The following is a 15118-nucleotide window of genomic DNA, read 5'->3' as shown; positions in this document are numbered from 1 at the left end:
GGATGGATGGATGGATGGATGGATGGATGGATGGATGGATGGATGGATGGAGGGATGGATGGATGGATGGACAGATGAATGATTGGCTGAAAAAGCATTTATTAAGTGCTAACTATGTGACAGGCCCTATGCTAAGTGCTGGTAATACAAGCAGAAGCAAATCAAACAGTCCCTGTCCTCAGGTAGTTTACATTTTAATAGGGGAAGACAGATATTAAAAGATAAGGCTGGAAAGGCGGGTAAAGTGATGAGGGGCAGTTGAAATACATGGTTTGGAGCTAGACAGGAAGTGGTAAGGTGCCCACCTTTTGGGAAAGATAAGGTGAAAGTTTGTCTATTAGAGCCTAGAGCCCCAAAGACAAGAATTTAAGCTCCAGTAGGAGAAGGAGCAATGCCAGAGTAGCACAGACATGGATGATAATTCAGTAACAGAGAATGAGGAAAAATGGTCAGAAAGGTAGGAGGAAAATCAAGAGAAAGAAGTATCTTAAGATAAAGAAGAGAGAAGAAAGAATCCAGGTGATCAACACTGCCAAAAGATGCAGGGAAGTCAAAAAGGATGACAAGTGATAAAAGGCCAACTGATTTAGCAAGTGGTTAAGTACTTAGTAACCTTAAGGAGAATAGTTTTTATTACTGTTGTCAAACGGTAGGGTAGGAAGATGGGATACAAGAACTAGAGAGAAACAAGCGTAAGTACTGAGTGAAGACAGTTTTTTTTTTAAAAGGAATTTGGCTGTAAAAGAGAAGAAAGATAAAGTTTAATAGTTTGAGAGGATGACTGTATCTAGTGAAGGGTTTTGTTTTTTGATTGTCTTAAGGATAGCTGAGATCTGAGCCTATTTAGAGGCAAGAGAGAAGGGAACAATTAAAAAAAGAGTGATGGAGAGAGGAGGTGATTGAAGGGAAAAGCTCTTGGAAGAGACAGGAAGGGATAAGATCAAGTGAACAGTTGACTTTGACAAGGAGAAAGTCCACCTCTTCATTAAAGACGGGAGCAAAGGAAGAGACAACACAGTTATGATATCAAAGAGCTCCGAGATAGGAGATGAGCAGAAAAAGAAGATCATGATAGATGGCTTACATTTTCTCAGTAAAGTAGGAGGTGAGATGCTCTACAGAAGGGGTGGATGCAAGAGTGGTATAAAAAATTTTGAGGAGAGAAGACAAAGTTTGGAACAGCTGCTGTTGGGAATGTGATCCTATTGTGCAGCAATGAGGGCACAGCTGAAATTAGGTAACAAATTTGCAGTGGCCCCAGTGAGCATGGTTATATGACTTCCTTTTGTGGCATCCCACAGGACACAAGTAGGAGTGGAGAAGACAAATGATTAGGGGTAAACCAGAGTTAGGGTTTGGTGTGGTATGAGTGGTGACAGAAAAAGAAGGCAAGGGACTCAAGGGAAGAGGACAATGTATCAATGAAACAGGTAATGACAGGGTCAAGATTGTGAAGGGAAGAGTCAGGCAAGAACAGTGGTGATGGTCTGGAAAAGCAACAGAGTGACAAGAAGTTGAGGCAAGGATGAAAAATAGTTTTAAGAAGTATCAAACACAGGGAGAGATGGAAGGACAGAAGGATATGATCAGAAAAAAAAATTTAAAGTTTGGGCTTCTGGGAGTAGTACAGTTACAGATAATGGTGAGATGAATGGCATGTAGCCAGGGTCAAGATATACCTACATGTATTCTGAAGGCCTCAAATATTGGGAAAGAGGTTGGAATAGAAAGGAAGAATGTGAGCCAGGTACTAACTCCTTGAAAAAGGAAGGAGAATGAGCTATGGCTAATAGAGGACAGCAATAAAGATATAGATAAGAAAGAGAAGTTACTGAGTTAGGATGGCTGAGTTAAGGGTCTGAACCAAAAAATATTAGTATCTTGATGAATTGAGTCACTAGTTAAAATATTTATGTATATATGTGTATACATATATATGTGATACATGTATACAAATATGTTACGTGTATGCTATATGTACATATATGAAAGACTTTTAAATAAATACTTATTAACAAAATAAAAGAGGAAATGGACTTAAAATTTTTTTAAGTTGGATAAACAACCCTGTGGGAAAATTAAAGTACTTTCTAAACTATGATAGGGAAAATGTAAAACTTCCAGAACATTCTGAAAACAAATTTATTCTCTTACACGGAGAAACCATTCATTTCTCAGGCAGAAAACAGCCTGGCTGGTTCCCTCAAGGTAATTTCTGAAGTTTTAAAGTCAATGGTTACTTTATTGAAAGATGAAAGATCAAAACATCTTTTTTAAAAATATAGAAGTTCAATAAAATATCAGTTAGCCAGAATTTCTAATTAACTGGAATTTATTAACACTTCATTTTTGAGATTAAAATGGTTTTTTAAAAAATCACCTTATATCAGAGATTTTTTCTACAAAGAAACCTCTTGGGTTTGTCTCGAGGTTTGTACAGATTCAGCTCAATCCTGACCATCTAAAGTATAATGATGTTCAGGATGATGACACTGTGGCAGGCCAAGATTTCCAATTAATAATCTTTTTTTTTTATCAGTATACTAAAGCTGGAAAACACACTTAAGAACTCCCAGAATCAAAGAATTTAACAGAAAGAAGGGATCTCTGTGGCTATCTAGTCCAACCCATATTCAAAAGGAATCTCTACTATGACACAATTGACAAGTACTTGGTCAGATTTTGCTCATTGAAGACCTCTAAGGAAGGGAACTTTACCCATGCTGAGGTAGCCCATTTACTCTAGGACATCTAATTGTTAGAAAGTTTTTCCTGATACTAAGTCTCTATAAATTTTCTTCAATAGAGGTGCTTCACTATGTTACAAAGGGAGTTTACAAGCTATTTAACTTGAAAATTAAAACATCTATGACATCCCACTCTGGAATTGTTTAACTGAAATATTCCTGTTATAAGTCAACATAATCACAGATTTAAGAGATGGAAGGAACTTTAAAGATGAAATGGTGTCAAATTCAAATAGAAACCAATCCCTGTTGTCAGTGTGTTGACTTAGAAAACCATAAATTAACATTATGTATGTTGTATTTTTATTTATTTTTGTTAAACATTTCTTAACTACATTTTAATCTACTTCTGACTGTACTTGGGAGTTTTACACAGCTATGGTAGGCTCAGAATTTGACACTTCCAATCCCCTCATTTTAGAAGTGAGGAAACTGAGGCCCAGGGCAATTCAGTGATTTATTCAACCACAGTTATAAGTTACTAACAGCTTCTTTTTTCTTTTTTTAAATTAAATCGTGCCTTGGCTTCTTAAAACACAGAATTAATAGAATACAAAGATCAATGCAATTTTTTCCTCTAAAAAACCATACAATTTAAAAACCCGAGTATTTTAATGAGAACAAACTGGTTTCAATGCTAACATGTAATTAGTGATAATCTGGCTACCCTCTTGGAATTCAAAGTCTGCACAAAAAGGCAGAAAGTAAGTAGATCTACAAGCAAATAAGACTATCTGACAAAGCTATCCAACAAAAATAACCTCTTCCTTCAGTCTGCTCTGCCCAACTTTTCAGACTATGAAAGGATGAAGAGACAGCTTACTGTGTTTTTTCACTTTAGAATACTTTGTTTATTTTATTATTTCAATAGTTAACAGTGGTCCTCTTACAAGACTAAATCATATGATATTTTTTAAATGGCCAAAGGTGTATGTCTTTGGCTTGGTGCTTTCCTAAGATCAGAGGATCATAATAAATTTAGGACTAGAAGGGACCTTGTGTTCTTCCATTATAGATGAAGAAACTGAGGCCCAGAATGGTAAAGTAGCTTGGCCAAGATCACCCAGGGAGTATCTGAACCCAGGCCCACTTATTACAAATGCAGCAGTCTGTTTCACTTCAACTATACTGCTTCCACTATCCTAAAACAACAATAACAACAACTGAATGAGAAGATATGAAGGGCAAATTTATATGCAACCATTTTAAGAAATAACCTTAAAAAATAAAAGGCCCATTGAATTTTTTTAAAGTATTTTATAGAACAGCAGGTTTGGAGATTATAGGATTATATATTTGAGGATGGAAAGCACCTTAGAGATTCTATAGGTCTATAGAGATTCTATAGATCCCTTCATTTTACAAAAGAGGAAACTGAGGCCTATTCAATGATTTTTCCAAGATCACACATACTCTATGAGTGGCAGAGTCAGGATTTGAACTTTGGTACTTTAGATTCCAAATCTTGTTCTTTTTTCACTGTACCGTTGTGAGATGAATCAGGGTTCAACTGTGCTCAATACTTAATATCTAAGAGTAGTACAAGAAGGCTAACAATAGTTTGTTTTAGTAAAGAAGGTTAGTAAATAAAGTCAAAATGATTTATGATAGAGTGTACCTCTGGATGAAGAAATTTGCATATGATTGTTGTTCACCTGTAAAAAAAAAAACCAAACCTCTCACTCAGGTTTCCAATGAATACTTATCATTACCTTCCTGAATTTTCAAGACTTAACACATCATCATAGTTAGTCAGCTAATAAGCATGCATTAGGTGCCTATTAGGACCCAGGTATTGTTCTAAAGGTTGAAGGTACAAAAAGAGGCAAAAGATAGTCCTGCCCTCAAAGAGCTTCTTATTGAATGAGGGAGACAGTGTGACCAAACCTGTACAAACAGGATATATGCAAGATAAAGAGGAAATAATTAAGAGAAGGAAGGCACATAAATAGCAACCACTACTATGCTGCCTGTTTGGGGAATTACAGAAGAGCCATAGCTGGTATGTTCCCCAACTGGTAAGTAAATATGGCTGAGAGCTACCTGCCTGGCCCTGTAACTTCTACTACCAAGTATCCAACCTAAAGGGGCTGTGTGTGTGTGTGTGTGTGTGTGTTGTTTTAATGACATGCCAAAGCAGTTGAGTTTCCCCTTCTATTTCTATCTCCACTTCATTTGCTACCAGTGGCAAAAGGTAATTACCCCCACCCATACAGGAAACATATTTCTGCCAATGAGCTAATTTTGGACTTAACTCATGGACACCCTTCTCTTCCTTGTTCCTTGCTCTGCCACTGCAAATGGGAATAATCTTTTCTACAAAAATAAGGCTTATGATGAAAGTTATACTGTAATTTAATAATACACTGAACATTTTTTCAATATTATTGGAAGTATTTTAGAGATTCTAATATATAGAACACATTTTATGCAGGAGACCATAGGATAATTCAGAATTCAATCTTTTATTTTTTGGAGGGTAGAAGGCAAAGCAATTGGGGTTAAGTGACTTGCCCAAGATCACACAGTTAGTTAAGTGTCAAGTGTCTGAGGCCAGATTTGAACTCAGGTCCTCCTGACTCCAGGGCCAGTGCTTTATTCACTGTGCCACCCAGCTGCCCCCAAAATTCAATCTTATCACCTTCTCCTTCAAGGAAGAAAAGATTCCCAAATATTAGAAAGGCTGAGAAGTGGGGTGGTAAAACACAAAAATCAGTACCTCAAAAATACTGAATTTTGTGTTCCCCGGAAATGTGTGGGTTGGGGAGCAGGGATTCGGATAAAGAAGAGAACAGGTGATAGACACGATATGAACCCAAGACAGTTTACTGGCACAGGGTCCTTCTCTCCCTGCTAGGGAGGATGGGAACATTAGGCCTTGGACAAATTACTTACCCTCTCTGAGTTTCATTTTCTGCATCTAAAAATTGAATAGTTTAGACCAGATGACCTTTAAAGTTCTCTTCTAAGGGGCGGCTAGGTGGAGCAGTGAATAGAGCACCAGCCCTGGAGTCAGGAGGACCTGAGTTCAAATTTGGCCTCAGACATTTAACACAAAACTAGCCGTGTGACCTTGGGCAAGTCACTTAACCCCAATTGCCCTCCCTTCCCCCTCCAAAAAACAAAACAAAACAAAAAATAAAGTTCTCTTCTCTCTATCCTATGACTCTATTGCCAAAAAAAGATAAGAGTAACAGTAACTGTCAACCTATATATATCACTTACTTTCTCATCTTTTACAAAATCATTGTGAGAATAATCTATACAAATTTCAAAGACATGCTTTACTTTAAGAAAGGAAGAGGCAGCCTTTCTCTGATGATATTCTACAGCAGACCACTGCTTTAGAATGGCCTGGAACAGAAAATCTCATTATGCTTTATTATTTGTTAACTCTTTATTCCTGACCTCAGTTTCTTTTTAGAAAATGAGAGGATTGGACTGGATAACACCAAAGTCCCTAGATCCAAGAGCCTATTTAAAAAATGTGTAACATTAAAAAATGTATAACAAAATACTGCCTTAAAGGCTCTCTACAACAAGGTGTTTCTTTATGCATGTCAAAATTTTAAAAGGTAATAAAAGAAATATCTAAAAACTCTGATGATTAATACAAGAAAGGAATAAAACAAAGCTATGAATATGCTGGCCAAAAGTGTATGCACTGTCACGGGGGCTTTCTTTTATAGAGAACCAACTGAAGGGGGTCTCTGAGTGAAATGAAATACTACAGACGCTCCTGCTTTATGATGTGATTGTGCTGACTGAATCAAACTCTGGAACACAGAAGAATCTCCAAAATGAGAGAAAATCCCTCGAAAGAGATTGGCTTACCCCTTTGGCAGCAAGGAATAAGGGATAAAGGGCACAGTCTTTTGAGACAGTAGAGTTCGATTCCTTTCTTTGTCACTTAGTATCTATGTGACCCTGGGCCTCAGTTTCTTCATTTGTAAACTGAAGGTGTCTGATTCAATGGCCTCTAATCTGGTGATCAATCAACAAGCATTTATTAAGCTCCTACTAAGTGTTAAGCAATGTGTTAGGCACAGGTGATACAATAACAAAATGTTGCCCTAAGGGAACTTAAAAAAGGAATTTACTCCCTCACCATTCATTACCAACTACCTAAATTCTTGTGGAAATATTCCATTCAGGGGTTTAGAAGTCAACAGCTTTGGTGATTAAGGCACAGAAAGCCTGAGGAAAGAACTAAGAGGCAATCTTGGAAATGTGCACTGAATTTAGGCGTTTACTAGCCAGAGAGGTAGACATCTAAATGGAAAAATAAAAGCAGTAGGGGAGAGATAGAACGCCATTAGTACATTATTTGTTGTTAAACAGACTTGGATACACTGTAGATTAAATCATATCCTCCCAAAAAGCCACATAGGTAAAAGTTTGTTATGGAATTGTTAGCATCTGGGACAGTCACTATTTCTGTTGATGTGAAGTTGATAGTGCACATTTTATGACGGTGATTCACTTGGGGTTTTTCCCCTAGTCATAGCAATGTGTTGGTACTCAGTCAATCCAAACTCTTGCCAAATCCCCTTGCTATCCACAAGTAGAATGGGCTGCCTAGGGAGGGGCTAGCTTCGTCTCCTCACTGGAAGTCTTCAAGCAGAGGCTAAATGACCACTTGTGAGTCAGGACATGAAGGGAAAGGGCATGACAGCTCATTCCACAATGGTTCCATTAATCATTCCTCTGACTTCCTAGACCAAAACAGCCTTCCATAGCGACTGTTCCTTTATGTGTCCCTCCATTGGAAAGTTAAGTTCCTTGAGGACAGGGCCTGTCCAGTTCTCTTTTCTATCTGTATGGCCACTGGTTAGCACAGTGCCTGGCATATTAGCAAGCACTTAATGGCTTTTACTCATCCATTCATAGAGAGAATGCTTGTTTAAGTTCATGGTGGACTAAACTACTTTAAGATTCCTTCCTTCTTCCTCTGAGATACTCTGATTTTGTGGGGGAAAAAGGTGGCCTCTGTCAAATTCCTCATAAATTTGTCAAACCTATAAAAAAATGCTTCAGTACATCACTTTCATGCATGCCAAAGAATAGGGCACGGTGCAGGACAATGATTCAAAAGCATCTACAGTTGTAATGCAGAAGCAATATAAGCCATTTTGTTTGGGGGTTACTGCCAAAGAAATTGTTTTTCCAAAGCACAGAGAAAAAAAATTCTACATGTCTAAAATCACAATTTTCTCATTTCCATCATAATTCCAATGCAAAGTTTAAATTATGATGTCACCCATTCCCTTCTGCAGAACACTCACTTGTCTCAACAAGTTTTCTAGGCCTTCATTAAAACTCCAAGGTAACTCCAACCTGCTGCTACCCACTTTTCCCATGGGCACACTTCTGTTCATACTCTGTGTCTAAACTGTGTGCTCTCCAAGCAAGAAGCAGCTTTTCCTTTTGAACAACATGCCACAGGTGCTCTATAAAGAGGCAGTACTAGATAATAAAGCAGCCAAAGACAGGTGTGGTGCAACATAAAACAAATACATCAGGGGCTGATTATTTGTATTATAGAAGGATTCTTTTTTATTGAACTTGTGTGGCATTCATTTACAGAACAATAATTACCAAAAGCATATGGAGGTTAGAGGACAGGAATTGGGGATTTAGGAGGGATAGAAGCAGGACTCACAGTTAAAATCTTAGAAATCATTGCTTTTTTCAACATCAATCTATCAAAAGTTAAGATAATCCATTTCTGATATAATGTAGAGAACATGTTTCAATTTGCCAAAGTGCTTTATCCAAATTTAGCAGGCAAATATTACATAAAGGATGCCTGGAGGTAGCTGGGTGGTTCAGTAGATAGAGAGCTGGGTCTGGAGTCAGAAAAACCCTGAGTTAAATTTGACCTCAGATACTTACTAGCTTTGTGATTCTGAATAAGTCACTTAACTCACTTAACTAACCTCTGTTTGTCTTAATCTATTGAAGAAGGAAATGGCAAAATACACCAGTAGAAAACCTCTTGAACAGTATAGTCCATGGGGTCACGAAGAGTCAGACACTGAACAATAATACCAACAAAAGAAGTACATCCGCACATTTCATTCACTAGCATAGGGGTTGGCAATCTTTTCAAGTTAAAGAGTCAAACTGTATAAAAATTATAAACAAATGTTCAAAGTACCAGTACAAGAATCCTCATTTGCACAAATGAAAATATAATTCAATAATAATATTGGCATGATGATTAATATTGGGATAACATAACTTTGGTTGATTGGTCAACAATGATTAAAATTGGTATAACTAATTAAGAATATAACACTATATCAATAGATATTATTTGATAACATTTAAATTGAATGGGAATATTGCCTCTTATTTTCATTCATTTCTTGGTTTATAGCATAACTCCTTCATTCTTCTTCCCTGCATCCTTTTCCTTCTCTCAACTCTCTCTCTTCCATCCCTGTCTCAAAGTCATGAGGCACAACCACCACTCCTCTACCCTGACATTTCGTAAAATGAGTAGAAAGAGGAAGCAGAAAGATTTCTCAAAGAATGTGACAAGGAAGAAATGTTTATGGTTCCCAATAACCCTTCCTTGCCTTGACTAGGGTTTTTAAAAAATTGTCAAATGAATTGTTTTAAGTTGTGCCTATTTGGAGAATGACAAAATATCTGGCTAGCAAGCTACCAATTCATTAAGAATTATTATTAAGTGCCTAATGAACAATGCATTGAATTAGGGGAGTATATAACAAAATAAATAAAACATAGGCAGTATCTTCAAGGAGCTTACCAGTCTAGAAGCCATTCTGTCACTCACATTTGTACCATCACTTCACAATCAAACAAAAGATATATACTGAATGCCTACTACTCCATGCCAGATTACAAGATTTCTGATGTTTTGTGTGTAGGGTAGAGGCAGAGAAGAGAGGAGTTGGGGTAACATGAAGAAACTAAAAAAGTATAAGACTGAGCTTTCCCAAAGGGACTTTATAATTTGCTAAGGAGGCCAGACACAATGAACATACAATTAGAAAACAACTTAAGAACAAATAATTAAGTATTAAATGTTACAGTATAAGAATATACTAACTGTAGAAATTTAAGTGAGTGGCTTGGGAAGGAGTCATTGAGGTAAGGCTTGAGTTGATCCTTGATGGATTAATAAGATTTAGATGGGAGGAGGGGTCTTGAGGTAACGGAAAAGGGATGGGATTCCAGGAAGGAGAACAGCTGAACCAAGTCATGCAGTTGGAATGAGCATGATATACTCAGGACATAGGGAAAAGAATGGTGTGATGAAAGAGAAGAGTTCAAGCTAAGGAGTAGTGGAAAATAGAAACATATTATATCAAGGCCCTAGGATATCCCTTACAATTTAAATTCCTACAGGCCACTTGGGGACTAGAATAGGGTGGATTCTGTTTAAGCAATACACTTAAAATATTAGTTTTATCTCATAAGGGTGCTTTCATATGTGGGGCTGATGAAAGGCTGAGAAGACGAGAAGCATTCATTTTGTCACTTAGAGCCCAACCCATGATATCAGAGATATGCATTGTCACTTGCCAATTTTACATTATACAGAGAGCCCTGATGACATCCAAGCAGAAGAATATAATCTTCTTTAAAACATGAGATTTGTATCTTTAGCTCATTTTAAAGAAAACTGCTTTCCATATCAGCTGTATATCCTCTTCAAGATCCTAAAACACTTAAATGCTCCTCTTACATATAGCTTGTCACTATCCTTTATGGGGACCATTTTATAGTAACATACACAGATCTCAAGATTGCTCTAAAAGTAATTCAAATTCTACATCTTTATATATACCCTGAAAGAAATGTAGGTCAGTGCCTTTTTGATTAGGCCCTTATATTAGTAATATAACATGCCTTATTTCTATGGCAATACTCCTTTAAAGATTTTTTCTTTTTTCCTTTTGGGAGGGCAATTGGGGTTAAGTGACTTGCCCGAGGTCACACAGCTAGTTTTTGTGTTAAGTGTCTGAGGCCAGATTTGAACTCAGGTCTTCCTGACTCCAGGGCCAGTGCTCTATTCACTGCACCACCTAGCTGCTCCTAAGAAATTTAAATTATATTAGTAGCCACCTAGTAGATACTCAGTAAATACTTGTTGAAACTAAAAAAAGAGAATGATCCTAAGAAATCACTGCTCAAACTACTTAAAAATTTTCTTATCATTAGGTCATCATATTAAGCTCAGAGTAGAATGAGTCTATCATGAATTATTTCTAACACCTATAATGACTCTAGTCCTTCTCTGACACCTCATCATGGCCCAAAGATGATCCTTGTTCTTGAAGGCTATGCTAGAGTGGAGTGTGAACTCTAGCAGATCTCAACACCAAACTAAAAAAGCTTCAAGAATAGGCTGCGTGACAGGGAAATGTCTGTTGTTTGAAGCTCAGCCCAGCGAAGCTTGGAGAAGGGGGGCCACCACGGGATGATTTTATTTTTATTTTTCAGCTACAGCAGTTCATCAACACACACTAAGTCAAACAGTAATTTGTGTTAAAAGTGTCCATTATATGCAAACCAAAGTTCTTTGAAGTGCTAAAGTATTTGTGAATAACAACGAAAGAGTTCTAACAGCCTGAGAGGTTTTCAAAGTCTTATCACATAGATTCATTTCTGCGGGTGGCATTGTCCATAGAGCACTGCGCCTGGAATTAGGAAGACCTAAATTTAAATTCGGCCTCAGTCCAGGACACTAGCTGTGTGATCCTGGCTCAGTCCCTTAACCTCTGTTTCTTTTAGTTTCCTCTGCTGTAAAATGGGGATAATACCTCCCAGAGTTGTGAGTATCAAATGAGATAATATTTGTAAAAGTACTTAGCATAGCACCTGACATATGAGAGTTAAACAAATGCTTACTTTCCTTTTTCTTTCCCTTTCTTTTCCCTTCCCTTCTAAAAAAAGGGATTACACTCAACAGATTCACTTTATTCCACTGAAAGACTCTAACACTGAGATTATTCACAACCTTTTCACCATTTTAATCTGTTTCAGAAATACCAGCCTGGGTTTGAATCAGTAATATGTGAATCTGCATTGGGAACCACTATAGGAGGGAAGAAGCATACTGTTGGGTTGCATAAGGCAGTAAGGGTCAAAGATTAGAAACCATACCCAAATCTATGAACAGAATAACAAGACTTAATTTCTTCTTTTTATTCCAAATCACTTCCCTACTTAGAATACCCTGGTTCCCCATCTGTATATCCTTATCTCCCAATATTAACCACGGCCTTCAGACTCCTACATTAGGTGTGTCTACTCTACTGTTTGTACATTCTCAAGTCCAACTAAGATAGCTCTTCTCCTGACTCACTCTTATTGTAGCATGAGTGGTACTCTTACCTTGTGCCCAAACCACATCCTCCCTTTCAACTGCAACTGAACACTTATTTTCTCTAGAACACTTTCCTAACTGATTGAGGAAATGGGACTTTTTAAGTCAACACAGAGCTAAACTGATAAATACAATAATCACATGAGTTGACTGGTACAGCAGTAGGTCAAAGATTATACTGGTGAGTCAGAGAAGGACAGAATAAAGGTATATGGCATGCTCCTTGACAGCAAGGATTCTGTCCCTTATTGTTTTATGTATTTTCTAGCACCTAAGTGTTCTTTCTACAGTAGGCAAATGTTACATATACTAGTAACAAGATGAATTCATTTTTTAAGAAGTAAGGCACTTTTTAGAATGCATTTTCCCTTCCTTTTTGTAGCAGTGGGGAGACTATGGGTGTAGGAAACTGCATATATGCTCAGACTCAACTAATATGTCAGTTAAATTGCTAAACTGATTTTTTTCTTTTTAAATTCTTTGCTATAAAAGAGCTCTCTCTGGGGAAAGAAAAAAGGATGTATTTGGAAATGAAGGTGATGTAAAAGCAAAAAAAAAATCAATAAAACTTTTTTTAAAGGACTACAGAGCTATAAACCCTCGGGGTGCTTAATAAATACCTGTTGAGTCATGTGTTTAAAGAACATCTTCTACCTCAATTGTATGTGACTTAACAGGCATCAAAGTGAACCACCACTAAAACACTGTGATCTTACCATGGACACCAACTGACATCCCTGAATACTCATCTAAGCCTATGACCTCACTTGTTATGAGAACAAATTTTATATCTGTAAAGCACTTTACAGACTTTAAAGCGCCATATAAATGCCAACAACTATTTCTACTACTAATACTATTATTATGATTATAATGATGTTAACATACCATAAATTGTTAAACTGTTCCCTTATTATGGGACATAAGGAATATTCTGCCCCTTTTTTTTTGCTTTCAGAAATAGCATTTCTATGAACAACTGTACAAATAATTTCCCTTTTGTTTATTTCATAAACCTAGAGAATGTTAAAAGCTGTAAGAGACCTTGAAGATCATTTCGTCCCTCCTTCCCCATTTGCAGATTTATAGTCTCAAAAGTAGAATTATCATGTCTAAGATAATAAAAACCAAATAGCTTATTAATTCTTAAAACCATTCTATAAAAATACAGAACATACTTAATTCAGGAATGAATCAACTAGAGCATGTATGATTTTAGTAACGTCACGGTGAGTCACAGAGATAATGCCAACAATGTTCCAACCAGGACAGTCTTAAAAGAACAGACAATCTGATTAATAAAATGATAAATGGCACCTCTTGTTTACCCTAAGGAACATATATTTCTATATATGTATGCCCTTGGTCTGTAATATATTAGTTCTAGGTTAACCTAGAAATTAAACAAGGATTTGGTAGAATATAAATTGTGTCATCAGTTGATTCTTCTAAGATTCAAGAAAAAAAGGAAAATGCTTCCCTAAATATTTCAGTATTTTCATAAACAGTTTGAGTTAAAGAGACCAGAACAATTAGCTTAAGGCAAAATTTTCTGGCTCATCAAAATGGCTTTCTGGGAGGTAAGAAAGAGGTGAGTAGGTGGTAAGGTTAAAAAAAAAAAACGACTAGATCAGAGTAATTTTAAAAAATCATTTTAGCATTTTTCATCCTTTGCTATTACTAGTTAGACCAGTCAGTTAAAAAGACTTATTAAGCACCTACTATGTGCTAGCTAGACAATGTACTAAGCACTGGGGACACAAAGAAAGGCAATATGGCTCCTTTTCTCAAGGAGTTCATAGTCTAATGGGAGAGACAACATATAAGCAGCTATGTGTAATTTAATCGATAAATTCGCAATCTTAATTTTCGAATTTTTAGGCTACATTCTTCTCAACCCTGCTGCCATTCCTTAGCACTTAGCACAGTATGTTGTTCATAAAAGACGCTTAATAAAGAAAAAAAAAACTGTATTTTAGTCACAAATGTGTACAAATAGTGACGATGGTGACATGGAGTTCATCACAAGTTTGGCTGTGTATGGCTTAGTAGTATTTGGAAAACTGGATCTCTCTCTATAAATGATAGTTTTTAAAGTATCATCTATATAAATCTATCAAAAGTCACTGGGCCCTCATTACCCCAAAGTAATTATTTTATTCTTTCTTATTGCCTCCCCCTCCGATTGTCCCCAGCTACTGTTTCAAAATAGGTGTCAGTGGATAGAGCTCTAGGCCTGGAGTCAGGAAAGAAATTGAGTTTAAATCCAAACTCTGATTTCACTGACTTGAATTTTTTCTACAACATTTTTGATCACCTTATCCTTTTGGAAATTCTTGCTTCCCTTAGTTTCTGTAACACTATATTTTCATAATTTTCTTCTTACTATTCTCACTACTCTTTCTCTGTCTCCTCAGTGCCCCCCTCCTCCAACTTGGCCCTCTTCTCTTTTTTCTCAGTACTTTCTCCCTGAATCCAGGGTATGAGTGATCATATTTATTCCCATAGCCTTAACACCTCTATGTGGATGACTATTAAATCTGTGGTTCCAGACATAACTTTTCCCCAATGCACCAACATATCCAACTCTTACTGGATAGCTCTACTTGGGTGTCCCTTACATTAAATACCTTAAATTCAACCTGTCTAAAAACAGACATCTTTTTAAAACATGTCCCTAAATTCTTTATTTCTACTGATGGTACTACAACTATCCTTCCCAGGTACTCAAGCTAAAACTTCAATGATCTTCTAATTTTTCCTCTCCCTCAGTCCCCAACTTCCAGCCAACATGTTGCCAAGTCTACCTCTGTAATATCTCCCAAATCTCTCCTCTTCTTTTCATTCCTATTGTAACCAGGTTAACCCATGTCCACATCACCTCTTGCCTAGAATATTTTAATTAGGCTCCTAAATTTGGTCATTTTCCCTTCCCATCTCTCCCTTCTTCAATTCATCCTTTATATCACTACCTACCTAATCTCCCTAATGTACCTTTCTGAGCTCC

At 36.8% G+C, this 15118-nt stretch overlaps 1 protein-coding gene across 11 annotated transcripts in view; it reads right to left on the bottom strand.

The window, feature by feature from the left end:
• Nucleotides 1-15118, bottom strand: part of ABHD2 (abhydrolase domain containing 2, acylglycerol lipase) — a 127767-nt gene that overhangs the window by 102502 nt on the left and 10147 nt on the right. For 6 of the 11 annotated variants that reach the window (XM_069098580.1, XM_069098581.1, XM_069098574.1 and 3 more), the window contains one exon: nucleotides 4366-4402. The exons of the other annotated variants lie outside the window; for them this stretch is intronic. The gene's annotated coding sequence lies outside the window, so the exon portion shown is untranslated. The remainder of the gene's footprint in view (nucleotides 1-4365; nucleotides 4403-15118) is intronic. 11 annotated transcript variants of the gene reach the window in all.

The sequence above is a fragment of the Petaurus breviceps genome, unplaced genomic scaffold, assembly GCF_028583685.1.
Source record: "Petaurus breviceps papuanus isolate PSGF00001 unplaced genomic scaffold, PetGlider_PUasm1.0 37, whole genome shotgun sequence".
NCBI classification, from domain to species: Eukaryota; Metazoa; Chordata; class Mammalia; order Diprotodontia; family Petauridae; genus Petaurus; species Petaurus breviceps.
Note: the sequence above shows the minus strand (reverse complement) of the source record. Positions and strands in the feature narration are given on the sequence as shown.